Raw genomic sequence first — 14,046 nt, 5'->3', positions numbered from 1 at the left:
CAAAAAAAAACAACCAGAAAAGAATGGAAAATTATAGCTGTCTTTCCTTGGACTAATAAGCAGCTTAGATTGGGTTATATAAATATAAACGCATATAAATGCTTCCTACGTATTGTGAATGTTTCCAGACAGATTAAGACCTAATTAGGAACACCGTCAGAGAAGGCGATGGCACCCACTCCAGTGTTCTTGCCTGGAAAATCCCATGGACGGAGGAGCCTGGTGGGTTTCCATCTATGGGGTCGCACAGAGTTGGACATGACTGAAGCGACTTAGCAGCAGCAGCAGCAGCAGGAACACTGTATTAACACAGAAGGAGAAATTACGTGAAGAGAAGTGATTCTGTCCGAAGTCAGCCATGAAGACAATGCAGACAAGATCTCAGAGGGTACCAAGTTTCTGTGGAAAGAAAACTGCCTTTGGAAAAGAAATGACATATGTTGAGAAACAATTGTGTGCCCCCAAATGTAAATCTATAAAGCCCTGAAGACTCCGTGGATCCTTAGCCCCATTTTACAGAGAGGTAAACTGAGAATTAGAAAGCTGTAGGAGAGACAGAAGGTTAACTATTAGTTTGATGACCCCAGAGCCCTGCCCTCTAGGATAACATACTCCTTGCATGTAAATCATGTGTGGCATATGGTGATTAATGGTATTCTGGTGGACAGGAAAGGTAACAGTGATGTCCTTGAGATCATTAACACAGTAGAAAAGATGGAATGATACGCCTGGCATACGTCGGTCCACACAGAGCTACACTCGCTAATGGAGAAAATGGCAGTGTTGACTGCAGGATGTAACGACCTCAGACGAAATTCAGCCAGAATTGGAGCCTATCAAAGCAAAACAGAGCACGGGCTATCACCTAATTACATTGAATAGATCTGGCAAAAGTGGACAAGAGTGGGCATGGCGGTAATTAGGATTAGTTACTGTCCTTCTATCTGTCACAACTGTGTGAGTAACCAATATACAACATGGGATCTTTAAAGGCGTGTGAATGTATTCCTACTTTTCTGTGTTGGTGCATTATATATTTTGAGTACCTAAAATTAGATTCAGCCAAGACTCTATACAAAAACAGTAAATGACTTTATCAGAAGACAGGGATGTGTGCGTGTGTGTGTCTGTGTGTGTCTGTGTGTCTTTGTGTGTCTTGTCTTGCACCAGCCACACAAAATAAAAATTGCACTGGGGATCACCCTATCACAATTTTTGAGAGTCTTGACACAACTCTGTAATTTTTGATGAGTCATTTTTCACCACTGGTGGTCAGTTTCCTCATAGACATACTGAAACAATGGTATCTCAGCTGAATTTCCTCATTTGTAAGTTGGGAGTACACAGGAGATGATTTTGAGAAATAAATGAGAAATAATATTGCACCATCTCTGTGTCATAATGTCAAATTGACACTAGTTGCTGTGTTTTCATTATCAGTCTGATGAACTGGTTGAACCAGTGCACCAAGATCCATTCAACCCCCCAAATCTTTGTTTTCTATAGCATGGTCCCTTGGTCCATTAAAAAAAAAAACAGCTCTCTATATTTCTCCTATCTCATTCCTAGGAGAGCCGTATATCCTCAGTTCAGTTCAGTTCAGTCACTCAGTCGTGTCCGACTCTTTGCGACCCCGGGGACTGCAGCACGCCAGGCTTCCCTGTCCATTACCAACTCCTGGAGTTGACTCAAACTCATGTCCATTGAGTTGGTGATGCCATCCAACCATCTCATCCTCTGTCATCCCCTTCTTCTCCTGCCCCCAATCCTTCCCAGTATCAGGGTCTTTTCCAATGAGTTAGCTCTTCACATCAGGTGGCCAAAGTATTGGAGTTTCAGCTTCAACATCAGTCCTTCCAATGACTATTCAGGACTGATTTCCTTTAGGGTGGACTGGTTGGATCTCCTTGCAGTCCAAGGGACTCTCAAGAGTCTTCTCCAGCCCCACAGTTCAAAAGTATCAATTCTTTGGCGCTCAGCTTTCTTGTCATTAATATCCACTCCCCTCATGGAAGGAACAACATATGCTTTTTTGTTCATTTGTTTAATGAGAAGTTTACAGAATAAATTAAAATTGACATATTTTAATCAGTGAATCAGAGAAAACAGTAGAGACTGATGAAAAATGAAATAGAACAATATCCAATTTTTGAACAACCCTTTGTAAGTCTTCAGTTTGAGAAGAAATGTTTCTTTTCAAACCTTTATTATCTATATAAGCCAAATACATACAAAATTTATTCAAATAATATTTAAAAATTGCTTTTTTATTAGAGTAGCTATTGCTTTATTAATTTAGCTTAAAATATAGTTCAACAGTAATAAATAAGTCATACCTATGAATTGCAATTACGTTATTTTAAAATGTCAATGAGTTTACAATGAAACACATATTTGAACAGATGTTTAATAAATTGAAAAATCAAAAATTCGGTCTTTCAAATCTCGCCCTGCAGTAAGTCAAGTCTGGCTATACGTAAAAAGTTAAATATTTTACAAGAAAAACTAGAGGAAAATAGAAATGAATTTTTGTCAAAGACCTAGAAGAGAAATAGTAATAAGTTTCTAAATAGACAAGTAAATGATAAAGTCACAGAAAAAACAAGTCAGTGTTTGCTCTATGAAAATCTCAAATGTATATGTGTTAAAAGTAACACAAAAACCAAAATTCAAACAGCAGAATGGGAAACTGTTTTTATAAAATAGGATACGAAAGGAGCTGTAAAACTTTATTTAAAAATATAAGAATATCTGACAAGGTATACAATTCACTGGGAAAAACATGAAAAAGGCAATTATGAGAGAAAATATATAAATAGTAAACCAACATGATAGAAAGAGTCAGTAAAAATACAAGCAAAACAAAACATAAGAAAGGCAATTTTTTTTAGTCTTTTAGATGTCATAACCCACTATTGGCGCTTGAAATTACTAAAAGCCATTTTAGAGTGAGTAGCAAAATGCACCAAAGACATTAGCATGATCACATCTTTTGACAAGATAATTGCACTTCTGTAAATATGCCTTAAGAAGATGATTGAAATACAAATACTTTACGTGCAAGATGTTCCTTTTGATGAGAAATGAAAGCATCTCCACTGCACAATACTGATGACGAAAATGTTCCACAGCCTCTAAATAAGATGGTAAATGAATTTATTTCATTTGTCAGTCACTGGGTGAAACAATATCTTTTATGATCTATCAGAAAAAGTACATTCAGAATCTTTCCTGGTTACCTCTGCTCAGCTGCAACAATTGCTATACATTCTATTTTTCCTCCATTGAGATACTCATTTTCTACCACATTATTTTGCGGTTTTAATTCTGATGCTTTGCGGTTCTTCTAACATCATTTGATGCGCTTAGGCTTTTTCCCAATTAGATTAAAAGCCGCATAAGGGCAGTTCAGTACAATTCAATTCAACTAATAGTTATTGAATCTCTATTTTGTAAAAGGAGTCATACAAAGCGCTGAGCTTGAGAAAAACCAAAATGCATGATCTTTGCTCTCAGAGAAAAACTGGCACAATTAGCAATGACCATAGGCAAGCCTTTCACATCTTCCATCACATAATAAGTAATAAATAACACTGCTAAGCAATAAATGATAAAATGAAGTTGGAAACTACGTGATGGACTCAGGAGAAGGGGACTTGGGACCAGAGGGACGCAGGAAACGCTTGTGCATCAGACGACTGGAGCAAAATTTTGATGAATTGGTAGGAAAAGTGGAGACACAGTGTGGTGCCAATGACGACTGTGGTGACGATGCTGTTTTTTTTTTTATTTTATTGGAGTAAGTGGATTTACAGTGTTGGGTTCATTTCAGGTGTAATTGTGATAGTGATTCGGTTATTCATATATGTGCATCTTTTCTTTTTCAAATTCTTTTTCCCTCTTAGGTTATTACAGAATACCGAGCAGAGTTTCCTATACAGGAGGTCCTTGCTGATTATCTATTTTAAATGTAATGGTGCAGATATGTTAATCCCAAACTTCTGATTTATCCCTCCCCCCACGTTGCCCCTTTGGTAACCATGACTTTGTTTCTGATATCTGTAAGTCTGTTTCTGTTTTGTAAATAAGCTCGTTTATATCATTTTTAAAAAATTAGATTCCACATATGAGTGATATACATTTGTCTTTCTCTTTCTGACTTACTTCGCTTAGTATGATAATCTCTAGGTCCATCTAAGTTGCTGCAAATGGCATTATTTCGTCCTTTTTAATGGCTGAGTAATATTCCATTGTAAATATGTACCGCATCTTCTATATCTGTTGGTAAACATTTAGGTTGCTTCCATGTCTTGGTTATTGTAAACAGGGTTGCAGTGAACTTTGGGGTGTATGTATCTTTTTGAATTATAGTTTTCTCTGGATATATACTCAGGAGTAGGATTGCTGGATCCTATGGTAGTTCTATTTTTAGTTTTTTAAGGAACCTCCATACTATTCTCTATTAATAATGGGAAATGGGGTTTACATACAAGAAAATGTGTTTGCCCATCGTGACTGAATTATATAAAGTTTATTGAGATTGCAGGCCAAGGAGTCACATCCAATCCTGAAGGGCTTGCTGACTTAGGACTTTATTCTATGATTAATGATCACTCCCTAAAAGTTTTAGGAAACAGTAGGGAGATAATTTCTCATCAACAAAAGCTCAGGGAATTTTGTGGTTGTTATGATATTCCTTGGTAAAAAAATATTTTAAAGGGCAGACCTAAATTTCCATTCCCATCCATCATTTCCAAACACAGGTTATCTTTGTTTGTGGCAAATCAGGATAAAATAAACACTCAATTCCCCTACAACTTGCCCCAGGGTCAAGCTTAAGCTGCTTCTAATAAAGATAGAAGTGTTTTTATCTTCACTAAAGATGATTCTTATTAAGAGAAAATCTCTCCCTGTCAGCAGGTGGGCAAACCAAGTGACAAAAGAGGTGATGATTCATCTAATTTTGAACTCACCCACTGTTTGATGGCAGCATTTACAAAAGAGTGAGGCAATTGGAATTGCTAACCCAGACATCTGCAGCATTGACAGCCCTCTATTATTCCAAATATAGGACAGTATGATCTGACAACTCGAAACAGGGAGGAACTGGGCAAACAATAATGTCTCAGGAGCGAGTGGTAGAATGAGTGTGATTACCTAGATGCTTGTTTTCATGGAGGATTGTGTTTCAGTCAACCATTCAGACATCCGTTCAACAAACATTTGGTACTTGCTGTACCAGACACATGTCGTGAGGTACTGTGGCAATCACGATGGGAACCTTACCCCCTGGAATTGTAGAGCCTCATAGGAGAAAAATGTCTCCCTCTCTCTCTTTTTTTTTTTCCAGAAAGGAACACACTTTAGTTGGATTGGTTCCTGTTAACTTGGTGTTTCAATCTTCAAAGCCTCACTTTGTTCACAAAATAGTCACAGACACCCCTCCCCCCCCCCGCCCCACCACCACCCACCAGGGCAAACTTGTTCTCTACTATAATCTTCCCCTTGGCCCCAGAGAGTGGAAAAACGAATTGACTTTTCCTTCGCTTCTCTGACCAGATCTGGTTGAACTAGGTTGCAGCTGCATTTTCACTGGCGAATGTACAACTGAAAATAAAACACTTACTGGAGCCCAGCCTCCGACCAACGCTTTGGCAAACTGACCAGCCCTGGCCAAAAATATGGGAGTCATACAGTAATTAGAACACTGATCCTAACTTCCAGGGCATTATCCTGGTTATACCAATGTGGGCATTTTGCTGTGATACGTTTTAAATAGATCCCCAGACTCTCTTTAAGCTCAGAATCTTCTGGAATCTGCTTTTTCTTGAAAACATTCATTTTCTCTGCATCTGCATGAGAGGCTCTCACTGATCCATTTTTTTTTATATAAGCAAATAAAAGGTCAACTATAAAGAACACTTCCTTTCCTTACCTATGTTTAATAAATGCTAGTCTTTGCCTTTTAATTCAACATATAGGGAGACACTGAATTATAAATATCCAAGTGTCCTGGTGATCAAATTCACCCCCGTCAAATATTAGGAATGGTGTCTCCAAGGGGACCCATAATTTATGGATGAAAGGACAAAAACTGGAATTCTTCGCTAGATGTTGAGCGTTTCTACATCAGCTGAGAGTCATCCCCTTCCCCCCCCCTTCCGCCTCCTTCCTTCCTCTCATCCTTCCTTCCTGCCTCCTTCATCCCTCCCTGCCTCCCTCCTTTCACTTTTTTCTTTCTTACTCTCTCCAGCTATCCCTGCAGGGTTGAATCTGCAAACCCAGGTGCATTAGCCTCACAGGGGCTTCTCCTGTGTCTGCTCTGGGTGACTGCCCACCCCATCCCCTGTGATATCTGTCACTCTCAGCTCTGTCTGCTGGTCTCCCCATTAAATGACAGAGCAGAGGCAAGCCCTCCCTCAGACTGGTCCCTTCTCCCCAAAACTGATCACTCCAAACGTCTTCACAGGGGGGAGTAGACCCTGAATGTAGGTCGCATCTCTGTCCTTAGAAGTCTTCACAGGAGGGCATCTTCGTGCTCCCTGTTCACCTGAAGGATTTCAAAAGGCTTACATGACAGGATGCAATCATTCCTCAGAATGTGTATTCCCTGCTTCGGTCAATTTAAACAATTCGTGTTTTTTTAACTTATGCCAAAGAGACTAAGTAAAACTTATATATCGTTCCCCAGTCTCCACCTGCATTAAAATCGAAGCAACATTCTGACAAGGACAGTGACAGGCAGAGCTTCTGCTGAAAATAGAGAGGGAAAAAATACAAAGTGTGTTTATGTTGCAACTTGTGTTTATGCTACAACAAAAAGGAATGAATGATCAGGCTGTTCACAAAGGAGTGCTTCTAGAAATCTCGGAGGGACAGGTTTAAGGGCATTCTGGTCTCACATCTGTTTCTTATTAGTTTAGCAAAAGTACACCGAGAAGAGACAGGCAGAGAAACAGGATGAGGTGAGGACAAGAGAAAATGAATTTGAAGGTCAAGTGACACATCCCAGTTACCCTGCCACTTATTTTAGTAGCTGATTCATGCTCAATACAGTCGGCTGGTCTCCCACACAGCAGTGAGGAATGAGGCTAGAATAACTCCACAAGCTGCCGGACACAGATGAGGCGGGTTAATAAACAGAAAACTTTAGGAAACCGGCATGGACCTGTCACTGTGTGCTGGATATGTTTCTCCTGGAACGGTTCCTTTAGTCTATCTTTTTTTTTCCTTTCTTTTTCCTTTTGTAGCTCAAAGTATCACTAGTTGAGATATATGAAAAGACTCAGGAAATAAGAAACTTACTCATTTTATCCATGCTCATTTTTTAAACATGAATATTAGCTGAAGCAGTCTCTGATATTATATTGTGTTCAATGGAATACATAGGGAAAATACTTCATTCTGTCTATTTCAATACTCCTGGAAGCTCCGACAGCAAGATAAGCCAATTCAATCATGTATTTTCCAGCATGACGTCTACCTTGGGCATAGCAGTGTGGGGATCAAGGTGGGAGAGAAACAAGCCTTTTTCAAATGGGAACTGGAGGCAACTTACCATAAAAGTTCCAAATATTTTAAAATAAAAATATATTGAAAGGATGGGAGGAAGAGATATATAGGGAGTCTGGGATGGACATGTACACACGGCTCTATCTAAAATGGATCACCAACGAGGTCCCTCTGTCCAGCACAAGGACCTCTGCTCAGTGTCATGTGGCAGCCTGGATGGGAGGGGTGTTTAGGGGAGAATGGATACGTGTGTATGTTTGGTTGAGTCCCTTTCCTGTCCACCTGAAACTATCACAGCATTGTCAATTGGCTATATCCAATATAAAATTAAATTTTTTAAATATTAAATTAAGAAAGGATAGAATATATTTAGGGAATAATAAAATAAAAAATAAAGGTCTTTGGGGTTTTTCTGTTTGTTTTTCCTAGATGCTTAGAAAATCATAAAAAATAGAGGTGCCTGGAGACTGGAGATATGATCTTGCTCTAGAAGGGTGAATACGTTTTGAATGGATAAAAGAATCAAGTTCATCTCATTAAATATTTACTAGGATTTCTGCCGTTGTTATTGTTATGAAGGCAGCTGTCTTTGGCATCTTTTGCAAAGACTGAAAGACAGGGATGCACTGAGAAAAGGTGGGGAACAGGATACGGAGTGAGACAAGGATTCAGGGTTCCCGTGTCCCAAGCTGAAGATTTTGATGACAGAGTTCAATCAGGTTAGGTCAGAGAATTAGATGATAAATCAGGGGCTTTTAACTCTTTCTTCCCAGAGCTTTTGGCCTCCAGGGCGCCTGTCCCTATTCCCCCCCTCACCCAGGTGGTCCCTTCACTTCCCAACTTCCACACTAGAGTGTGAGCTACTAGATATCAGATAACAGATCCCCTTTCTCCTTGGCTCCCCAGTACCTCACAACATGCCTGGTTTGCAGTGGCCACTCCAGACCCAATTTCAAAGTAAACAAGTGTTAGTCACTCAGTTGTGCCCGACTCTTTGTGACCCCATGGGCTGCAGCCCGCCAGGCTCCTCTGTCCATGAGATTTCCCGGGCAAGAATACTGGAGTGGGTTGCCATTTCCATCTCCAAGTGGATCTTTCCAACCCACGGATCGAACCCAGGTCTCCTGCAACGCAGGCAGACTCTTTACCAACTGAGCTACTTGGTTTCAGGGATCAGTCAAATACAGGCTGGGTAATGAGGGCCATCTGCTTTGGAGACAAATTTAGAAACATCCGTGGCATTTGCAAAAATGCAGTGATCACACAATAAGTGGGAGTTAGAAGCAATACTCCAATGAGGGTAATTTGTTTTCATTTTAGTGGGTTCTCAGACATGGAATCAGGAGGTCTGTAGGGGTGCTGACACGTAACGCACAGCTGCCTGTGTTAAATGCCCTCATGTTTTTTGTTTTTTTTTTCCTATGCGTAGGAGCCTTACCTTATCAAAAGGTTATCACATAAACCACTTGTCCTAAATTGAGCCACACTTCCATTGTCACAGTTTTACAAATGAAAAAATAAGAACTCTGCATCTTGACATAGTCCAGGTATTTCTTGGATGTGTTCTTTCTTATTGAAGTATAGTTGATTTACAATACTGTGTTCATTTCAGGTGTGCAACAAACTGACCCAGTCACACATGTATATAAGAATATAGATATATAGGTATATATATCTGAAAATATATATATATTTTCAATTCTTTTCCATTGGTTTATTGCAAGATACTGAATACAGTTCCCTGTGTTGTATGGTTGGACCTTGCTGTTTATCTGTTTTATGTAATAGTAGTGTACTTCTGTTAATCCCATACTCCCACCTTATCCCTTCCCCACCCCTTCCTTTCTGATAAGTATAAGTTCATTTTCTGTGATTTCGAGTCTGTTTCTGTTTTGTAAATAAGTTCAATCTGTACTACTTTTTTAGATTCCACATATAAGAGATATCATATAATATTTGCTTAGACATGCTATTTGAAAGTCTTACAGTAACTTCGAGGAAGTTACTCTTAATTCTATTTTACAAATAAGACAACTAAAACTCAGAGAGGTTGCAAATTACCCCCAAATTATACACACGGTACATGGTAAAGCTGGGGTTTGAATCTGTGTGTGCGTGTGTTTTCTTTTTCAGTTCAGCATTGTGTTTATTTTCCACGTTGTCACGTGTACCGCTTTAACGACTGATGGGACTCCACTGTAGAAACAGACAACTCCATATCCCCTTGCAGATGTGTTTAATATTCTCGGTGTGTACCTAGGAAGGATGTGCACACTTTCAACTTTCTAATGAAATCAGTTTCTAAAATGTTGCACCCTCTTTTCAGCTGTGTATTGAGAGTTTCTATTGTTCTATATTTCCCCCCAGTATTTGGCATTGGCAGCCTTTGCTTTTTTTTCCAATCTGGCGGTTGGCTTTTTGAATCTGAGAATTCCCTCTGTGCTTTTAAATTATGTTTTTTCTCTTCTACGCCACCTCCCAAAGAAGAAATGGGACACTGACTCTTTGCAACCTCACGGACTATAGCCACCAGGCTCCTCTGTCCATGGGATTCTCCAGGCAAGAATACTGGAGTGGGTTGCTTTTTCCTTCTCCAGGGGATCTTCCCGACCCTGGGATCAATCTCATGCCTCTCTCCATTGACAGGTGGGTTTTTTTTTTACTGCTGAGCCGCTGGTGAAGCCCCACCCAGTGGCCAAGCCCTAACCCCAACACCAAGCACCAGAACGCACCTTCCTGCAATTAACACCAGCAGAATTCCTGCCTCCCAGTTAGCAAACTGTACAGGTATTGCAGCCATAACAGACTTTGGGCAGAGAATGGGGTGGGGGTGATTACTATGCTTTCTCCCTTCTGTGGGGCAATGCTTCACTCAGGTCCCAATGGGATCACAGGAAATCTGCTAGAAGATGCTTGCATATTGCTATTAACTCACATTTCCTGGTCTGAGTTTATGAGAGTTTTCAGGACCACAAAGGCTAGAGTTTCTGTCCACAAAACAGGTGACAATCTATCAGTGTGAGCGGGACGATCCTCTGGTGCCGTCCAGACCCAGGCCTTGCTCACGAACACGGTGCTGGCCTCAGAATGCGGGGGACTGACTGCAGGGCATGTCTTCACAGCTCCTTCCAAAAATGAAATTGCTGGAAAAAAAAATCAGTAAAATCAGACAGTCACCATTTCCCAAACTCAAAAACTAAATGATATTTTTGTTTTCGATTTGGAAGCATTCCTCATTGAGAAATAAGGTCACAGATTCTAAAGAAAGGAATGAATTCTAATAGAGTGAAACTCCAGAACCACACAGAGGAGTAAGGTCTCTTCTGTGGAAAAAGAGAAGTGACTGATATGAATTCCTTAGTTTAACTCTAGATTTTTTTTTTATCCCTTAAAGTAGAGAGACTTGATTGTAAAAACTCATGAAGAAGCCCAGTATTAAACCTTAATCCTCCTAATGTTGATCTGAAAACAGGTTATTGACTTGTTTATATGCCCATGTGTAAAGGAAGTTGCCATTGATTCAAAAGGCTTGAGCTCATTACCACCGTTAACTCATTACTCAATGAACTTTCTCTCACGACGTTTATCTCAATCCCAGAAAGAAATAGTTCAGCCTTAAAAAAAGGAGTCAATAACTTCTAATGCCACTGAACTCACACGCTCAAATTACCTCTCTGTGTTTAATGTCTCTTACTCTTATTTTGATGTTTCATCATACAAGAAATATATTTACCTAACATTTTTAAAATAGAGAAATAAATGCACAAAAATGTTTGACTCTATCCCATTCCACTGCCTTCCACAGAAGTTATTACTATCTTCATTTTAGTGTGGTCATTCCAGACTGCTTTCTATATATTTATCTAGAAATATTGTACTTGGTTTGTATTCTGAACATCTTTACCTATGGGACACATTATTCTAGAATTTGCTTTCATATTCTTAACATACCTTAGAAAAATTGAATAATTTTAAATGGTCGTGTGATCATCTCCAGTATAGGTAGAGTCTAGTTCATTCTTTGATCCCCCCAGTAATTAATAAACATTTATACAGTGGCTAATATTTGCTACCATACTAACGGTGCCATAGGAAATATTCTTGTGGATGCTTTTTTGTGTGTCAGAAATTCCAAGATAATCTGACTATGAAACTTTAACTATAGAATGTGTGCACAATACTTCAACCTAAGGGCAGGGGAGAGGTAACAGGCAAAACCTACTGCTAACTTTCGTTGAGTACTACTTGTTGACCAGGTACTACTTAAGTTCCTTACATGCATTAACTAAATGACCTTTGAAATGACCCTATAAGGTAGCTACTATTATTAGCCTTATTTTATATATGGGAAAACTGGGGCATAGGGGAATTAACTACATCACTAAAAGTCGTAAAACTAGTAAGTGGAGGAATGGAGCAGAGCCCATGCAGAGACCCGGCACGTGTACCTCTGACCATTACCCTGCACTGCCTCTCAGCACGACTCTATAAGGAATCAGTAAAGTACTTAGAGAAAGGCCTTGTGTAACTTCAGCGTCGGACAACTGTTTTCGGAAGGAGGGGGTGGGGTGGGGTGGGTTCCCTGGGGGCGTCCGAAGTGTCTGAGAGGCACTAGTCAGCAAGGGCCAGGAAAGCTTGGTCAGCCTAGATGAGTAAGATTTACAGAGAACAGCTAAGGAGGCCAGACTCTTCAAGAGAGTCAGATGGATTCCAGTAACACAGTTTCATTCTCTGCAAACATGTCCCTGGAAGGTCCTTTAACAACGTTGTATTTTAAGGATGAGAATCTGGACTGAATCCAGGGAAAAGGGAAAAAACTAGAGGATGGAAGGTAAATCCTAAGAAGAAAAAGCCAAAGAGGGTTGCTCAGTGGCTGCTTGTTATTAACTGGGTGTGCGATCCTGTCCTCCCACTGTGGCGAAAACGAAGATGAAATTCTCTAAACACAGTTCCTCTAAGAATTTTCTCGGTGATTTATGATGGAGATCAGACCTGGGAACCAATCCTGTGTGTGACACAGGGGTCATACAGACAAAATGAATGAGAGATAGGATACCTTATGGGACACCCACTGTGTGCAGACACTGTCCAGGGGCTCAGACTTCCTTCCTGCTCTGAGCTATGAAATCGTTCGCTCAGATACGTGGCTAGTCACCTTGATCCAAACACATACTCCTCACACTCCAAACCTCAAAGGTTTCTTAGCTCCAGCACCTTGTTTGGAAAAGAGAAGAAAAATGAAAAGCAATTACTGTTTTCATGTAAGTGAAGAGTTTGGGGGGCCTTCCCTGGTGGCTAAGAATCCGCCTGCCAATGTAGAACACATGGGTTCAATCCCTGGGTTGGGAAGATCACCTGGAGGAGGAAATGGCAACCCGCTGTAGTATTATTACCTGGGAAATCCCATGGACAGAGGAGTCTGGCGGGGTACGGTCCACGGGGTCACAAAGAGTCGGAAGCGACTTAGCAACTAAACAACAGCAAAGAGTTTTTTCAGAAGTGGTCCATACGATGGAGAGTTAGTTAATCTAGAGAAATTTCAGATGAACATACTGGGGAAATTCGTGTTAGATGACAGGCACTTTAGGGAGAGAATTCTCATTCTCAGAGAGTGGGCATCGTTAAGGCTAATGTTTAAATGGCTTTCTCCAGAAAACTTGTGTTCCTTGTAAAAATACTGAAATACATCCAGATTGCTTTATATGTAGCTGTTGTCCTGGGTCCCCCAGTTGCCCTGCCTACCCCAGCTACCCTGTCTGTACCCCTGGCTAACCTCCATTATTCAGCAACAAATGGTTATAGCACTTGACTATTCTGGAATCCTCCTTCAGCGAGATGGCCACTGTCCATTCTGATTGGTTGATGTTCATATTATCAACCAATTGTTATCATTTTGAATATAATTCCTGTTCGTAACCATCTGACCTTAGATATTCAGGCCAAAGGCTGTATCGCGTGCTCTCTTGAGGTCTCCTTCATCCCCTTCATCTCCATAAACATTATCTTCTACCCGGCAGGGATTCATGTCTGAATCTCTATAAGGTAATGAATTCCAGCCAGAAAAGTTGCCCTTTTAAAAGGCTTAAAAAAATTTTTTTATTGAAGTATAACTGCTTTACAATGTTGTGTTAGTTTCCGCTGTACAGCAAAGCGAATCAGCTATACATATACATGTATTCCCTCTATTTAGGATTTCCTTCCCTTTTAGGTCACCACAGAGCCCTAAGTAGAGTTCCCTGTGCTATACCATAGGTTCTTTTTAGGTATCCACTTTTCAGTTCCGTTCGGTTCGGTTCAGTTGCTCAGTCGTGTCCGACTCTTTGCCACCCCGTGGACTGCAGCACTCCAGGCCTCCTGTCCATCACCAATTCCCTGAGTCTGTTCAAACCCATGTCCATTGAGTCGGGGATGCCATCCAACCATCTCATCCTCTGTCGTCCCCTTCTCCCACCTTCAATCTTTCCCAGCATCAGGGCCTTTTCAAATCAGTCCATTCTTTGCATGAGGTGGCCAAAGTATTGGAGTTTCAGCTTC

The 14,046-nt window shown here is 40.4% G+C and overlaps 1 long non-coding RNA gene across 2 annotated transcripts; it reads right to left on the bottom strand.

Moving 5' to 3' along the window:
• Nucleotides 1-2,692: 2,692 nt before the first annotated feature.
• Nucleotides 2,693-13,312, bottom strand: LOC145542319 (uncharacterized). 2 transcript variants are annotated; one of them, XR_014079776.1, is made up of 5 exons: nucleotides 13,066-13,305; nucleotides 12,906-12,982; nucleotides 12,569-12,726; nucleotides 10,448-10,655; nucleotides 2,693-3,134 (listed from the first exon to the last, which is right to left on the bottom strand). It is a non-coding gene; the product is annotated as an uncharacterized LOC145542319 (long non-coding RNA). The 2 variants fall into 2 exon arrangements; XR_014079777.1 differs by lacking the exon at nucleotides 12,906-12,982 and having other exon boundaries at nucleotides 13,286-13,312.
• Nucleotides 13,313-14,046: the final 734 nt, after the last annotated feature.

The sequence above is a fragment of the Giraffa tippelskirchi genome, chromosome 3 (assembly GCF_054371585.1).
Source record: "Giraffa tippelskirchi isolate mGirTip1 chromosome 3, T2T-mGirTip1v1.2.pri, whole genome shotgun sequence".
NCBI lineage: Eukaryota > Metazoa > Chordata > Mammalia > Artiodactyla > Giraffidae > Giraffa > Giraffa tippelskirchi.
Note: the sequence above shows the minus strand (reverse complement) of the source record. Positions and strands in the feature narration are given on the sequence as shown.